The sequence below is a fragment of the Symphalangus syndactylus genome, chromosome 15 (assembly GCF_028878055.3).
Source record: "Symphalangus syndactylus isolate Jambi chromosome 15, NHGRI_mSymSyn1-v2.1_pri, whole genome shotgun sequence".
NCBI classification, from domain to species: domain Eukaryota; kingdom Metazoa; phylum Chordata; class Mammalia; order Primates; family Hylobatidae; genus Symphalangus; species Symphalangus syndactylus.
In genome coordinates, this window is record NC_072437.2 from 39,182,950 (window position 1) to 39,200,651 (window position 17,702).

Below are 17,702 nucleotides of genomic sequence, written 5' to 3' on the forward strand. Positions count from 1 at the left end.
TGCTGATGTGTCTATCTCCTATATTTTCATCCTCAAGGCAAGAGTCTACTTCTCTATTTAGGTTTGTATCCATAGCAACCAATTCAGAATCTGTCTTAGGGCATATGCTGAATAAATGCTTATTTGATGTGGAATTATGATTAAATGATGATTAGATTTTTCACTCAAAAAATTAGAGTTTAGTTGGGAAGATAAGACTTACCTGTTTGAATCGATCTAAGGCAGTGTAGATAAAGTGCTTAATAAACAACACATAATATAAAGAGTTCAGTAAATTGAATGGTTTTATTAAATTTATGGACATAATTTGTGAATTGCATAAAATGTAATTATGTACAATTGATGTTGTAGCAGTCCTCTTACTAAAAGAATCAAATATTAAATCCATTAAAGTTTAAAATAACTTCCTAGAATGATGAAAATAAGTCAATTACAAATAGAAAGCAGGCATGTGCGGTTTCTACAGTTTAGCACACAACACTATTAAGTTCAAAGTTACATTTACCTTTCTTAATTTGAGATTGGCTCCAATGGACTAAAAATGTAGCATCCTTTTTTATTTCAGTATTGGAGGTTTAAAGGAAATTATCCATTTTAAAAACTGGTTTAAGTCATACCTGATTTAAAATTCTGTCATTTGTAATATACTCAGACGTGAACATGCTTCTGTAATAGCATGCCTACAAGAGGCACTTTAAAAAATCCTATTCTGATATCATAATGTGGACTTACTTTTTAAAGTAGAGTTTATTTAATTTAGTTATGCGTGTATATATATATGTATATATATAGTTCTTAAGAATTATCATGATCACAATGTTTAGAAATATAAATTGGATCAATATTTATATGCATTAATTTACATAATGCAATACAGTAAGATTTTTCAGCTTGTAGTTTCTGCTTAACATGTAAATGTCTTGAATACTAAGTTATATAAAAAATAATGGTCTCTCCTCTTACCATTTGAATTCATCTTCCCTCTGGGTTGAATACTAATAGGATCAATCATTCTAAGGTGCGCATACATTATTTTTTTAAGATTAATGACCCTGTTAACTTTATTTTCTCTGTATACTCAAAAGCCTGAAATTCTTTTTGGTGAACAGTCTTGTCTGGTTGCTTTTAGTCAAGATTTTTCTTTCTTCTGATGCGCTCTGTGACTGCTGACTCCTTGCTTTATGTATTATTCTAGAAAGTAGCACACTCCTGTTTGAAAATGTGAACTCATTGTACAGCAGCTCCATCTGCCACAATTGATGATACTTAAGGAGGTAAATTTGTGTTGTCAATACATAGATAATATAACATCCCCACTAAAGAAAGGCCTGAAAGTAGTTTGAATAGAGAACACAATGGATTTTTACATTTATGTAGTCTGAACATAATGAATGATATCTTTAATAATGTTATTAAGTACTTTTGCTAATCATGGAAAAACATAAATGTGCTTGTGGAAATGTAAATGCTTTTAAAATTATTTTATTAAAAATGTTTCTGTGAGTTGGCATTTAAAATTTTTATCATTAATTATGAAAACAAAATCCCTTTTCCTCAACAAAATATAAAGAGATTATCATTTAATCTCTTGATTTTCCACTTGCCTTATATTTCCAAATTCAAACAAATATGTATCTGAGGAAGTGAAAGCAGCCAACACAAGCATTCCTTTGCTGACTGGTGCCTGGATAGTCTATTATGCACTATGTCATTCTATGGAGGTCCTTTTACATAGGGATTTTTATTACCCAACCACAGATTCTGAAATTTGAAATGTCTACTGGAAATATCTAATATACTTTAATATGCTTCACAGTTGCTAGTAAGTCCAATGTATAGCTAAGTTTTGATACCACTGATATATAATGCATTTTTATAGAAAATAGAAATCAAATGTAAAATATTTCATGTTTGTCTTATTTCCTTATAATTCTTCTTTCTTCTAATTGTTGACTTTTCCATTTGTGCTGCTTGCATTTGAATTATAATTCTGTGAATTTCCTTCTATAATAGTATATGACTAGCAATATTTGTCAGTGTCTCCAGCTTCCCACAAAAATATTAATAAAGATTCATCTAAAAGCAAAATTAACTGTGACTAAAAGCCAACTTATATTATGAAGAGAAAAATCAATTGCTAGATTTGTAGAATGATATCTGGAATAACAATAGTCAGATAACCTACTCATTTCCTGATACAGAGAGGAGACCAATCAGCCTCTGGGTTACAAAGGGGCTGAATTGCCTCTGTTGTAATCATTGTCCCTGATTCAGAAGACCAGAGCCAGGTTGGGAAACTATATCCCTCCTCCACCAGGAAGTCTGTAATAAACTGTAAAGTATACTTCTCTCTGAATAGGATAGACATTCTTGAACTCAAGTTCATTTTCTCATTTATAAACACTGGTTCTGTTACATATTTTTATTTTATTTTTATTTTTTTATTTTTTTGAGTCGGAGTCTCACACTGTCGCTCAGGCTGTAGTGCAGTGGTATGATCTTGGCTCACTTCAACCTCTGACTTCCTGATTCAAGCTATTCTCCTGCCTCAGCCTCTTGAGTAGCTGGGATTACAGGTGCCCACCACCATGCCCGGCTAATTTTTTGTACTTTTAGTAGAGACAGGTTTCACCATGTTGGCCAGGCTGGTCTTGAACTCCCGACCTGGTGATCCTCCTGCCTCGGCCTCCCAAAGTGCTGGGATTACAGGTGTGAGCCACCATGCCCGGCCACGTATTTTTATTTAAAAAAAAATCCCAAATTGAGATTGCTAAATAAAAATAGTAACAACTATTAATATTTCAAGCTCCACTTCACTCAACTCTGGTTTTTCCATTTGTGATTTTGTTCAGAACAATTGTGTACAAAAATTTCTGCTTTGAGCAGAATGAGATAATGCAGGGTGGGGTTGTATTGGGATATGGAGATAGTGAAGCAGTAGGTTAAGAGAAATATTTTAAGATTTTTGCTGAAAATTGGAACAGAGAAATAATGTAGTATATATATACTATATAAAGCTACATCATCAAGATAAATGTTTGGTTTTTTTTAATGTGATATATTAGGGCACATGTTTAAGCTTAAAAAACTGATCCAGTAAAGGGTTCAATGTATAATCCAGTAAATTGAAAAATAAATCATGACATAGGACAGAGAGAAAATAAATGCAGCACAAAACTCCCTGAGTAGTACATGAGAGTAAAAAGTTTTACTGATGAAAGAATTGGATGTAGATGGGTGGAACAGTTTTAAAAATTAACACCATAGAAGACACGTGATGTGGAAGTAGACAGATTACATTGATTGTATGGATTGGATAACATGACTTTGATCTCACATGATTACATCTGTTTTCTTGGTGAAATGAATAGCAAGTAAATGGCTGAAATTGAGAAGACAGTGAATATTATAGAAAAAGAGTAGAATCTGAAAACTGTGAGTGAATTTACTGACAAATATATTTTTAATGGAGAAATTAGAGATTAGAACATCCAGTTTGAGAAAAAGTTGCTTGTGTTTTTCTTTGGGCTTCACTGTTAACTGATACAAGTTATTTAACACCATACCTCATTTTTCTCTCTGTAAATTTGTGGCAATAGTAGTAATACGGCATAACATTTTTGTAATGAGTAAATTTGTTTATATATTTAAAGTGCTTATAAAAGTTTCTGTTCTATAGTTTTATAAATTTGTGGTGATATTTAAAACTTTTTAAAACTCTGAATGTTCCTTGTTGTTGTCGTTCAATGATAAATGCAGCTCCTCTTTTCCAGAAATAATATAGGTAAGGTTTTCCAGGAGAGTTCAGTGGAGAGGCTGAGTGGTACAATAATTGAATGATACTTTTGGTTTGCTTCATGGAATGCAAGTTGGGTAAGAGGTCAGAGTGAATAGTTTGGACATTTAAATGGGATAAACGATTGCTGAGATGTCTACTAGAATATGTAAGCTTTAAGAGAGGAGATTGAGGTATGAGTAAAGAACACTTAAAATCAAGATTTTGGAGGATTATTAGAAATAAAAAAGATCTTCCATATTTACCCAGAAAGGAGATGGCTAAACTAGGATGAAATGATTATGAGAAATTAGAAGGTAAAGAAAGTAAGAGACTAGAGTCTAGCCTCAAAGGTGTCGAGCAATTTTATTCATTAAGGCTGCTCATGGATCAACTGTTTATTATAATTTTGTTTTACTTAGTAAGATTTCATTGCTGGCTTCTGTGAAAATTTGAGTAGACATCAAAGCTGCTTTGCTCAATAAAGAAGCAAAAAATAACATTTTATTTCAAAGTGGAAGTTTTATAATCAATACACAGTTTACCATCCTCCATCTTCTATTACAATAACATATTATCCCAAGCAAATATATTCTCCTTCGGCCTGGGCCCCTGAATGATTAACATGAGAAAAACCCTCTAACAAGCCATTTTGGATATGTGTCACAAATAAGAAACATATCTTTATTACTTAAGCCATTGAGATTTAAGGCACATTGTTGGTTTAACAGGAACCCTCCTGAGAGACACAAATGGATTACTAATGTAGATAATGAAAGAATGCCTGTACTAGCAATGAAGAGAACGATGTATCCTTAATGAATGGGTAAAAAAAAAAACCTGGATGTTATTACAGGAAGTGAATACAAGGGTTCACCTAGAAGATCCCTCCTTTTCAGGCCTGAAACATTTTTTTTCCCCAGCTTCTGAACTTTCAGATATGTCCCTTTCTGGGAATTACATTTAGCATAAGAAAGCTGCCTCTTCCACAGTCGATGTCTCTACTGGGGACAGAGTGTATCTAGTAACTGATGTTCCTGTGGGCATAAATGCCAGTTTCTTTGCCTTTAGGAAGGACAATTCAGAAGTATTATTCCAGCTCCAAAGCTTCTTGTGGGATTGGTCGCAGTTTTTTATTGTAACTGAATTGCAGTTCAACACACTCTGCCCTGTTCTGCTTTTTTTCTACTCATATACATGTATTGATCCTGAGGGCACTCTTCAGTAAAATTTCTGCTCAAAAATCTCTATGCCAGCATCTGTTTCCTATGGAATTGGCCTATTATAATTGTTTCCAGGTGTGGCTCAAAACAGCCGACTCTCAGATGGAAATTTGGAGTTGGATCACCCACCAGCATGTTGGCAATGTAGACTCCATTAATTGTAGCCAGTAAATCAGTAAAAGCTTCTAATGGAGAAGAGCAATATGGCTGTTAAAAATTTTGCAGATGGTAAACTAGTATAGTGTACTAATGGAAGATGGACAAAAATACATGATGGTAGGTGCACTATACATGAGGCCAATGATATTAAATGGCTGCTGCTGAGTGCCGTGAATGCATTGAAGAAAAAATAGTGAAAGATTGAGAATGAGTATTAGCCAATTGAAATTAAGTACTAAATTTAGAAAGTTACTGTGGCATCTTATAAAGATAGTTATCTCCTGTGGCTGTAGCATAGAAAAACCTGAGTATTAGACACAATACTTATTTATAAGATTAGCGCAACTCCAGAGAATGATTCATTCTTACCACTCAAGCCAGTCATATCAGGTCTTGGCACAGTAGGTCTTGACCCTAGTTAGGAAGGAGTGGTCCATAGGACTTAGAGTTGAGAAATATTGGTTGCATACATTGAAAAATCTTAAGATCTTTCTAAACCATACATTCTCACAAAAGTAACCCACTCTTCCCTGTTAAAGCCTATTTCTCCTATCTTACAAATGCCTATGCCTTGCAAGGTAATAGAAACTTCTTCCAGATCTATTTCCACATCCCTTTCTGACAAATAACTGTGGTAAGGTCACACTTAAAGACTACAGAAGTATTGTGGCTAGTAAAAGAGAAAAAGGACTATAAACTGATGAAGCTGCAAGACATAGTCAGTATATTGTCAGGATCTGGGGGATCATGTGCAGAACATGATTTTAAAAGCCAGTCGAGGTAGAACATAAGGTTAGATGATTAAGTATTTATGTGGGAGAATTCTTCCCTAAAACAGTTATCAACATTCTGTGAAGGATAAGGAATCAATCCATAGTAATAACAGTACCTAAAGCTTTTTTAAAGAGATAACTGGCACTAAATGAAGTAGAAATACCAGTACTGTCATGGCAAATGGTGCAAGAAGTAAACACATTGTTCAGAGAAGTGGAAAAGCTATATTATTAGAAAAAGCATATTTTGTCTCAGCAGAATCCTAGCATTCATTCCTTGATCTGTAGGTTAAGAGCTATTTTAATGACAAATGCTAAGTGGAATACTTTGAAATTACTTTTGACCCCAGCCAAGGGTTTAATTTGAAATAATAATATATCTCAAAGGGAATGGCAGAAAGTTGTGTCATCCTAAAAGATGGATAGTGCCATATATCATATCCTTAGTTAATTCACTAGTTTTACCCCTACGAAAACTAGATGGATCCAGTTATAGCTCACTTGCATCTGCTGCAGATAAACATGATATTAGAAACATGGTATGTGGCCACTGATCAGGGTATTGTGTTATCAAATACTAGATATTATTCTTTCTATACAACTATATTTTTGTACTCATTTACCATTCCCACTTCCCTGCCTCCCAATACCCTTCCTAGACTCTGGTAACCGTCATTCTACTTTCTATTTCAATGAGTTCAATTGTTTCAATGTTCAGCTCCCACAAGTAAGTGAGAACATGTGAAGATGATCTTTCTGTGCCTGGCTTATTTCACTTAACATAATGACCTTCAGTTCCATGTATGTTGTTGCAAATGACAGGATCTCATTCTGTTTTATGGCTGAATAGTTCTCAGGAGAAGGAAACAGGAAACCCAATGAGGCTCTAGAGAATGTTAGGCCTTGCTCCACACTGGGGCATTTGTGGGGCACTGATCCACCTGCAGGAACAGTAGCAGCAGCAAGAGCAGGGGTAAGGACTTTTAGCTCCCTGTGCTCCACGTGTTGGCATGAGGAGGCCACACTCTGCAACCTCACCTGCTCCCCTTGGCCACAACATGCACATCTATGGCAGTAGTGGCCAGTGACACCACATTTATTTAATCCATTTGTTGCATTATCTATGTGTCTGTTTTTGTGCCAGCACCATTTGTTAATGGACACTTAAAGATTGCTTCCAAATCTTGGCTATTGTGAATAGTCTGAATAAACATGGGAGTTCAGATGTCTCTTCCATATACTAATTTCCTTTCTTTTGTGTATATACCTAGTAGCAATGAGATTGCTGGATCATATGATAGTTCTATTTTTAGTATTTTGCAGAACCTCCAAATGTAGGTTAGGCTGAACTAATTTGCATTCCTGCTAACTGTACAAGTGTTCCTTTTTCTTCACATTCTCTCTAGCATTTGTTATTGCCTGTCTTTTGGATAAAGGACATTTTAACTGGGATGAGATGATATCTCATTGTAGTTTTGATTTGCATTTCTCTGATGATCAGTGATGTTGAGCACTGTTTCATATGCCTGTTTGCCATTTGTATGTCTTGTTTTGAGAAATGTCTATTCAGGTAGTTTGCCATTTTTTAATAACATTATTCAATTTTTTCTTATAGACTTGTTTGAGTTCCTTATATATTCTGGTTATTAATCCCTTGTCAGATGGATAGTTTGCAAATATTTTATCCCATCGTATGGGTTGGCTCTTGAAAGTGTTGATTGTTTCTTTGCCATGCAAAAACTCTTTAACTTGATGTGTTCTTATTCATTTTTGCTTTGAATGCCCGTGCTTTTGCAGTACTACTCAAGAAATCTTTGCACAGTCCAATGTTCTGGAGAGTTTGCCCCAAGTTTTATTTTAGTAGTTTTAGAGTTTGAGGTCTTAGATTTAAGTACTTAGTCCATTTTTGAATTAATTATTGCATATGGCAAGAGATAGGGGCCTAGTTTCATTCTTCTGCATATATTTACTTTCCTCACACCATTTATTGAAGAAAGAGTCTTTTCCCAAATGTACGTTGTTGGCACTTTTGTCAAAAATGACTTTACAGTAGATACATAGATTTTTTTCTGGGTTATTTATTCTGTTCCATTTATCTATGTGTCTATTTTTATTCCAGTGCAATGCTGTTTTGGTTATTATAGCTTTATAGCATAATTTGAAGTCATGTAATATGATTGCAAGTTTTGTTTTGTTTACTTCGGATAGCCTTGGCTATTTTGGTATTTTGTAGGTCCATATAAATTTTAGGATTTTTTTTTCATTTATGTAAAGAATGTCATTGGTATTTTGATAGGGATTGCATTGAATCTGTAGATTATGTAGTATGAACATTTCTTCCAACCCATAAACATGGAATATCTTTTTTTTTTGTCCTGTTCAATTTCTTTCATCAGTGTTTTATAGTTTTCATCGTAGAGATTGTTCACATCTTTGGTTAATTCCTGGGTATTTTATTTTATTTGTATCTGTTGTAAATGAGGTTACAATGTGATTATATCCCTAGACTTGACAAAGATATCATGATTCATAAAATAAATAAGCTAGAGTTTATAAAAATAAAAACATTTCTTCCACAAAAGAGCCTCTGCAAAAGATGCAAATGCAAGTCACAGAAGTGTAATTTGAAAACCACATACGGGACAAAGGACTAGTGTTTAAACTGTATAAAGAGCTCTCACATCTTAACATTAAATTAATAACAAGTCAGAAAATGGGCTGAAGACAAACACAGCATTTTGCAGAAGAGTGTATGTGTTTGGCTAACGTGCACATAAAAAGTATTCAACAATATTAGCCATTTTTTCAAACTGAATTTTTAAACTTTGAAGTTATCCTTTATTTTTTTTCGCCTCACAACTCACATCTCATTAGCTAGTGATCAGCTCTATTAAATATATTTCTTTAACTGCTGCATCACCCCCTCCAATACCAAACCCATTCCCAAGACATCAACATCTCTGACCCTAACCAATCTCTTTACCTTTTATCTACATTTCTGTTAACACTCATTTCCTGTTGTGACTTTACCTTCGTTATAATGTCTATTCTCCAAAACAACTTGTGTGATGTTATGTTGTGCATATCATGTCACTGTCTTCATCTAGATCCTTCAATGGCTCCTTGTAACGTTAGATTAATGCTTTGTACAACGACACACACACAAACACAAATATTCCTTTAAAAAAACCTGCCAGGCTGGGCGCAGTGGCTCACACCTGTAATCCCAGCACTTTGGGAGGCTGAGGTGGGAGGATCACGAGGTCAGGAGATTGAGACCATCTTGGCTAACACAATAGAACCCCGTCTCTACCAGAAATACAAAAAAGTAGCCGGCCATGGTGGCACGCACCTGTAGTCCCAGCTACCTGGGAGGCTGAGGCAGGAGAATCCCTTGAACCCGGGAGGTGGAGGTTTCAGTGAACCAAGATTGTGCCACTGCACTCCAGCCTAGGCAACAGAGTGAGACTCGTCTCAAAAAAAAAAAAAAAAAAACCAACAACAAAAACAAAACAAACAAAAACCTGCCAAAGTTATTGCTAGAGTCTTCTCCATCTTCTTCATAAGGATTTCTCCTCTATGCTGGTCACCATAGATGTGCTACTTCTATTTCTTCCCTGAAAATGCCTATATAAACCAAGGTCAGTAGGTACTTTAAACACTTAGCAAGGTAATTATATGTTATAAATGTGAACACACTATTTTTTTCTCCTCTTGGTAAAGGTTGTGATTCTCTCTACTAGTTACCTTCAATGTTTTCAGTTCTCAGTATTAACTTATTGGTGCCCTAGGCCAGTCCACTATGATTGGTGACTGGTTTACTTCAATAAACACACACACACACACACACACACACACACGCATGCACACACACAAAATGCCAAACTTACTTTCACCTCAAAGGTTTTGTGCTTGCTGCCAATTATCATGAAGTGCTTTCCCCATAGATATGCACAGATTAATTTTTAAACATCACTTTCTCAAAGAACATACTATGCTTTTATTAGAAACACATGGCCTTCTCCAGACATCCCTTACTGGCCTTTTATTCTGATCTGTTTTTCTCCATAGCACTGATTGTTATTTGAAATTGTACTGTTTACTTTCCCTCTCTCTCTTTTTTTTTTTTTTTTTCTTTTTTTTTGAGATAGGGCCCTGCTCTGTCACCAAGGCTGGAATACAGTCGTTCAACTACAGCTCACTGCAACCTTGAACTCCTTGACTAAAACAATCCTCCCAACTCAGTCTCTCAAGTAGTTGGGCCCAAGTAGCTGGGACTACAAGCGTGACCCACCATGCCCATGTAATAGTTTTAATTTTTGTAGAGATATGGTGTCAGTATGTTGCCCAGGCTGCTCTCAAATTCCTGGCCTCAAGTGATCTTTGTATCTCAGCCTCCCAAAGTACTGGGATTACAGGTGTAAGCCACCATAACCAACCCCTATTTTTCCCCTTTTATTTTATTCTCTTAAGAATTTAAGCTACATGAGTCAAGCCCATGTAACTCTAAAATAAAAACTGTGACTGATTTAGCAGGTAATCAGCAAATATATTTGAATTAATACATAAATGAATAATCTAGTTTAATAAAAATGTTAATAAAATATTCAAATATATAGTACATATGATCAAAAAATAAACCACACACAAAAGAATAAAATGTAAAAACTATAAATTTTCAAAATATGAAACATCATGTGATAATACTGTATACCAATGTAAGCTGAATTTTTAAAAAGATAGTTTTATATTGGAAAAACTGTGTTGCAGCAAGTGAATATTCTCATTTGAAATAAAGTAAATTATTAGTCTCTACATGCCACAGACAATATCAAATTTAGGATGGGTTAATCTTTCTTCTGCAAAATATCGTTATAATTTTTTCAGAAAGAAATGGAAATAAAATTGGAAAATCTTTTATAGTCACATATGTACTGTATTCTGAAGATACTGCTTCGCTCTAAAAGAGCATTAACCTCTAAAAGAGCAGTCAACATTAGAGTCTCTACTTGATTAAGTTATTATAATCTGGATTCATTTTCTAAAACCCATCAGTTTTTCACACTTGCCCAACTGGTAATTGAAAGGAGATGGAGTAGAAATCAGCCAACACAATTCTCACTTATTTTTTATGATGATACTGATTAATGAGATTTCTCTGGAGAATCAGTGTTGCTTTTGAATACTCCAAACTAGTATGAGAATTAGATCCATTGTTAAACGTGTATGATAAATATAAAACCAAATTCTTTCTAAATAACTTTGGATCATTTCAGGGATTTATTTGAGATAGGCTAAAGTTAAATTTGATCCAAATTCATGTTTTCATATGATTCTATATCTTCTCTAGTCTGAATGAGAGACTGTAATTTTAACTGTCCAGAAACCATTAGCTTGATTGAACTGCACAGTACTCCATGATGTTTTTCCATTTCCATTTGTCTGGACACAGTGTAGCAACAAAATATTTCTGTATGCACCTGAGTTGAATACTAGGGGAAGGTTCAGAGGGTTTTCATGTATTTCAGTGATACACAATTTTTGTACTGGGAGAGATTATCCACAGGTGTTTTAATTTTAAGGATAATTTTATTTTAATTTTTATTTTGTTATTCTTTTTTGAGACGTAGTCTCTCTCTCTTGTCCAGGCTGCAGTGCAATGGTGCAATCTCGGCTCACTGCAACCTCCACCTCCCGAGTTCAAGTGATTCTCCTGCCTCAGCCTCCTGAGTAGGTGGGATTACAGGCATGCGCCATCATGCCCAGCTAATATTTGTATTTTTAGTGGAGATGGGGTTTTACCATATTGGCCAGGCTGGTCTCAAACTCCTGATCTCAGGTGATCCTCCCACCTCGGCCTCCCAAAGTGCTGGGATTACAGGCATGAGCCACTGCAACCAGCCGAAAGATAGTTTTATTCAATTAAAAAATCTGTTAAAGAAAATTTTTAAATATTTCAGTGTTGACCCAAATTTGTTATAATTTTCTTAACTTACATTAAAATTAAATAATATTAATTCATAGATTTGAATATTTCTAAAGTTTTATCTTCCAATGTAAATGCGACATAAATATTAACACTTTTTAAAATTATTACTAAGGCTACACCTCAAATAGTTATAAAACTACCAAAATTATTTATTTAGTATATCTACATTTATTTTTAATATTTACCTGGAGTTATTTCTTTACTCCTAGCTGGCTTAATGAAAGTAAGTTAAAAAGAAAAATAAATTACCATCTCATGCCTAGGCAAAGTTGCATAACGTAATTTAATTGAGGCCTGATTATGGTAGAGGGCTTGGTGACTGCTCTCAGGTTATTTAAGTCTTGATCACTGTATGTAAGTCAGAACATTAACCTATAAGGTAAAAAGAACTTGTTATACAAGTAAAAATTTTCAGTCTACCCTGTTAATTATTCTGATTTATTTTTGCTTATGCAATTCAAGTAAGACATTGTCAGGCTGTCTACATATTTTGTTTCTTGGAACTACATCATTAGTTATCTGCAGTGGAAAAGATCTGTGTTTTAAGGCTACTCTCTAAAATCAAATTACATGACATGATTGCTGTCTATTTTAATGATTTTTTTCTTGCCATAAGTACTAGCACTATTTAGCTAAACTTGACCCCTTTCAATCCCATTGAGAATATGGATATTATTTCCATTTTACTTCTTTATGTCATAATTCCCCGTGTACTAAAAATAAGTGGTTTGTTTGTTTGTTTGTTTGAAGATTCCTGTGCCATTATAATCAATTAATTTCATGGTCATGAACTTTGGACCTTGTTCAGTAAAGTAAGGTAGAGGTAAGGTAGCATTTTTTTTTTTTTTTTCATTTCAAGTTTCAGTGTACATATGCAGGATGTGCAGGGTTGTTACATAGGTAAATTGCCATGGTGGTTTGCTGCAGCTATTAGCCCATCAACTAGGTATTAAGCCCAGAATGCACTAGCTATTTTTCTTAATGTTCTCTCTCCCCTGTTCCCACCCCCATAAAAGGCCCCAGTGTGTGTCGTTTCCCTCCCTGTGTCCATGTGTACTCATTGCTCAGCTCCCCTTATAAGTGAGAACATGTGTTTGATTTTCTGTTCCTGCATCAGTTTGCTAAGGATAAGGGCTTCCAGCTTCATCAATGTCCCTGCAAAAGACATGATCTCATTCATTTTTATGGCTGCATAGTATTCCATGGTGTATATGTATAAGGTAGCATTTTTATCTTGTGGTGTCTTTGAATTAATTCCTCTACATTATGTCAAGATTTTCCTATTATTTTTATATTTTCCATCAGAAACCAGCACTTGATGCATGGTTTTACTAGCCAAATGATTAAAGGATTAAAGCCAAAATTAGATGTCAAAATAGCACAATGCACTTCAAATGCAGTTCAAGATTATATTCTGATATTCTTTACTCTTAGTTTGGGAATCCCCTCAAAAGCCATGCATATGTATTTGCAAAAATATTAATTATTGCAGTTTTTCTCTTCATTACTTTTTTCCCTGGAATGTATTTGCCACATACTTAGTTACTAAGATGAAAACAAGTAATCTGAAGCATGGTGGAGAGTTTACAGCATTCCATTCCAAGGTACCTCAGGTTTCTCAAGAACGAAAATCACAACAGAAAACATCCTGTTGTGATTTATATGTTTTCAAGTATTTCAAATATTTCCAAATATCATTATTCCAACATTGAAATTTCACCTTTATTGTTGAATATCTTTTTGTTTTTTTTTGTTTGTGTGTTTGTTTTTCAAGACAGGGTCTTGCTCTGTTGCTCAGGATGGATTGCAGTGGCATGATCATAGCTCTCTGCAGCCTCAACCTTCCGGGCTCAAGACATCCTCCCACCTCAGCCTCCCAAGTAGTGGGTCTACAGGCCTGTGCCACACATGAAGCTAATTTCATTTTTAATTTTCTGTAGAGATGAGGTCTGACTATGTTGCCCATGCTGGTCTCAAATTCCTGGGCTCAAGCAATCCTCCCACCTAGGCCTCCCAAAGTGACGGAATCACAGATATGAGCCACCAGTCCAGCCTACTGTTGAATGTTTTAACTTTCACATATAAATCTAGAAACAATGATAATCCAAATAGTGTGGCAATTATGAAACAGAATTATTTTCCCATTTTGCTTTCCGACCTTATATCTGAATGTTTTCTCTCCCCCCTCCCCCCGCTTTTTTTTGTTTTCAAAAAAGTGACACATATAGGCCCAATTTTAAGTATATGCTTCAGTAAAAAATTCTGCAATGTAAATGTGTTTGTAAATGTTTGTGAGGTACACAAAGCTAGAAATATCAATATGCCAAAATAATCAAATGAATATTTGGACCTTAATCTCTACAGCTATGTTTAAGGTCATTTTCATACTGTGGAAGGAATTGTCTTGCAGAAAAATTTTATTTTACTTCATTTGATAATGTGGAAAGATTCTTTAATATTTTACCTCAATTTCTGTTCTTCTCTCGTTAGGTTCTTCTTTTATGGCATGGAATGCAACTATCTCAAAAAACTGAAGGGAAATGTAACACATTCATAGGTAGCTACAGCGGTTGCTTGAATAATTGAAGCAACTGATAAATGGTTATAATAGTTTTAAAAAATAAGATTGGTCTATAAAATATTGTAATCAGACTGTGAACGTTAAAGTTTGACAAACCTGTAGGCTGAATCATAATTAATGTACTCATCTGTATGTAAATGTATTATCTGTACATCATGAATTAACCTAAACATAGGTTAGTGAGGCATGTGGATTGGCATATGATTCAGACAGTCAAAAGCAAATAAGGACCAATGTCCTAAAAGAGGACTAGAGACAGATTCATGAAGCAGAACATTTGAACTTGAACTTTACACCACTGATTTAAAACAATGTTTTACTTAGAATTTGGATTACCTATGCTTTGACATATTCATCAATCTTAAACAACTGTTTAGTAAATTGAATATCTATTTCTCAGTGCAGGTTTAAATATTATTATCTACATCCATTTGTTAAAATAGCCTTTCTAGTGTCATTAAAGAAAGGCACCTGAATAAATTGAACCTGAATGTCAGTAATTGTCCACATATTGATGAAATATATTATCCATATTAGGTAAACATTTTCTTTACACAATTTTATCTGGTAAAATAATATCACAGTCAGAAACCATTAATTTTCTTTAACTTACTTGAATCATGAGAAATGGTTATTTGCATTACAATTTCAACCTTTCAAAATATACAGGTTATAAATGTCAACTTCATATAGATAATTATTTCTCCTGGGGATGTGAGTGAATGCTTGTTTCCATTTCTGATGTCTTGATATTTCAGTTTTGAGGCATGTGTGACTGATAATCACCTTCAATGTAGGGGACAGTGATTTAATGTATGCAATAATGATGTGATCTAAAACCCAAGTGAAATGCTTGAGACATGGTAGCAGTTAGGAAAAACATTTATTGAGTACAGAGGGCAACATATAAATTCTGTTAGGAAAGGCTCTCTTTAGGAAGAGTAGAGGTTCTTCTTACCAGAATAGCAGGCCAGTTTATGGTTGAAGTCTATCAAAATGGGAGACCTGGGACAGGAGAAAGTGTATCAAAATGTGAGACCCGGGACAGGAAAAAGTGTATCAAAATGTGAGACCTGGGACAGGAGACACAAGTATTACAGTGATGATGAATTAGAAAACATGTACTATTTGGAATTTAGATACTAAGTGTTTTCTTTATAATATTCTTGCTTGTTGTTAAAATCAGCTCACAAATACGTAATCGTTATTAAGTTTCATTACATATTCTATCAGGTTTAACAAGCACTACTATATGTGTTTTGTCAAGAGCCACATCAATAATTTTTAATCAATGCATAACAACTTGACATTTTCTAAAGCTCTCAGAGTTCCTATCCAATTTTGTAATATATTTTAATTCAAAATCTCTAGTATCTCTTTAGATTGTTAAATACAAGAGTTTTACTTTATGTATGCACAGTTTAAACATAACTATGTTAAAATGCACATGTTGCATCAACACAAAAGTACAAATTGTAAATTCAGTGTTGATTACAATATGTGTTTAATAGTTAATTACATCTGAAATTAGAGCCTTCACTATCTCTGTCCTCACTGAAGGACAAATTGATAATGTTTCCATTAAATATGTAAATGCATATGTGTATATGGTACTAACAGCAGCATTATAACAGGTAACATAGATGCTCACCCAAGAATTTTACTTAAAATAATCTTTTTAGTCCTGTGATGTTGGTAATTATTTCCACTTTAAGGATAAGACACCTAAGGTACTGACAGCTTGTATAATGTGCTTCTATTTGGTTGAATTGTGTCCACCAAAAAGATATGTTGAAGCCCTCACACCCAGTACCTCAGAATGTAAACTTATTTGGAAATAAATCCATTGCAGATGTAATTCACTCAGTTATATTAAGGTCGCCTTGAAGTAGGTGGGCCTTTAATTCAGTATGACTGATATCCTTATATGAAGAGGGGGATTTGAACAGAACCACATGGGGAGAATGCAGTTTGATGCAGAGATAGTAATTGGATTGATGCTGCTGCAAGCCAAGAAATGGCAAAGATTCATGGCCATCACCAGAAGCTAGGAAGAGCTGGGGAAAGATTCTACTCAGAATCTCGGAGCAAATATTTCCTTATAGACACCTTGGTTTCAGAATTCTAGCCTCCAGAACAATGAGAAAATAAATTTCTATTTTTTTAAGCAATTCCGTTTATGGTACTTTGTTATAGTAGCCCTAGGAAGCAAATGGTGTCCCACGTCACAGAGCAAGTGTGTGTCAAGAACTGTGAAGGGTCTGATACTTTAGCCTGCATGCAAGCTAATAAGTTAGTCTAACAGTTTTATAATGTCAGTAAAAGACATTACACTTCTGGGTCAGAGACAAAGAAGTTTACTTATGGCAGAGCATGCCGTATAAAACTCAGTGGGTGTTTTAAAATTCCTCTTGCCTGTGAGTCCAGTGGGCGAAACATGTATGGGCCAACATGGATGCTGCACATGCATGGTTTGTATAACAGGAGATGAACCCTATGCTTAGGCAACCCAAATATTATGCAGAGTAAGTATGTTTGCCCTTTGCTCCTGCAGGAGACAGTATCTCTAATGTTTCAAGGCAGTTTGCATATCTGCCCTTTATTTTGAAAGAAGACAAGAACTGGGGTTTTAACCTAGAGTATATGGTTCTTGAATATGTGCTTTAGTTATTGTGCTTACTGTATATTCACGTGATTTACTTATATGAGAAAATACAAACAGTAAGAAATCTCTCTCCTTCTCTATCTCCCAATCACATGCACAGACACATGTATAGTATATCTATATGTACACATGATATATACCTATACATTATATATGAATGTTTTTACATACATATACATGTATAATATATACATTATGTAACTGTATGTATATATGTATGTGTATGGTCTTGTGTGTATTTACAGGTATTAGCTTTGAACATATATGAATTTCTCTGCAGTGTAATTTTCTCTGCAACATCTTTAAATGGCTATTTTGGGGTCTCTCTCTCTCTCTTTCTCTCTTCCATACTCCATGGGTGTATGTGTTTCTGTTTGTGTTTGTGTGTGTGTATGTGTATGCACAAATCAACAGTCATGGTATTTTTAAGACATAAACTTAAAATAGCACAATGTTGTGTATGTATTGCTTTTTTTGTCTCAAAATAGCACACTTCAAAAGTTAACCCGTTAAAAAGCAAAAAAAAAAAAAAAAAAA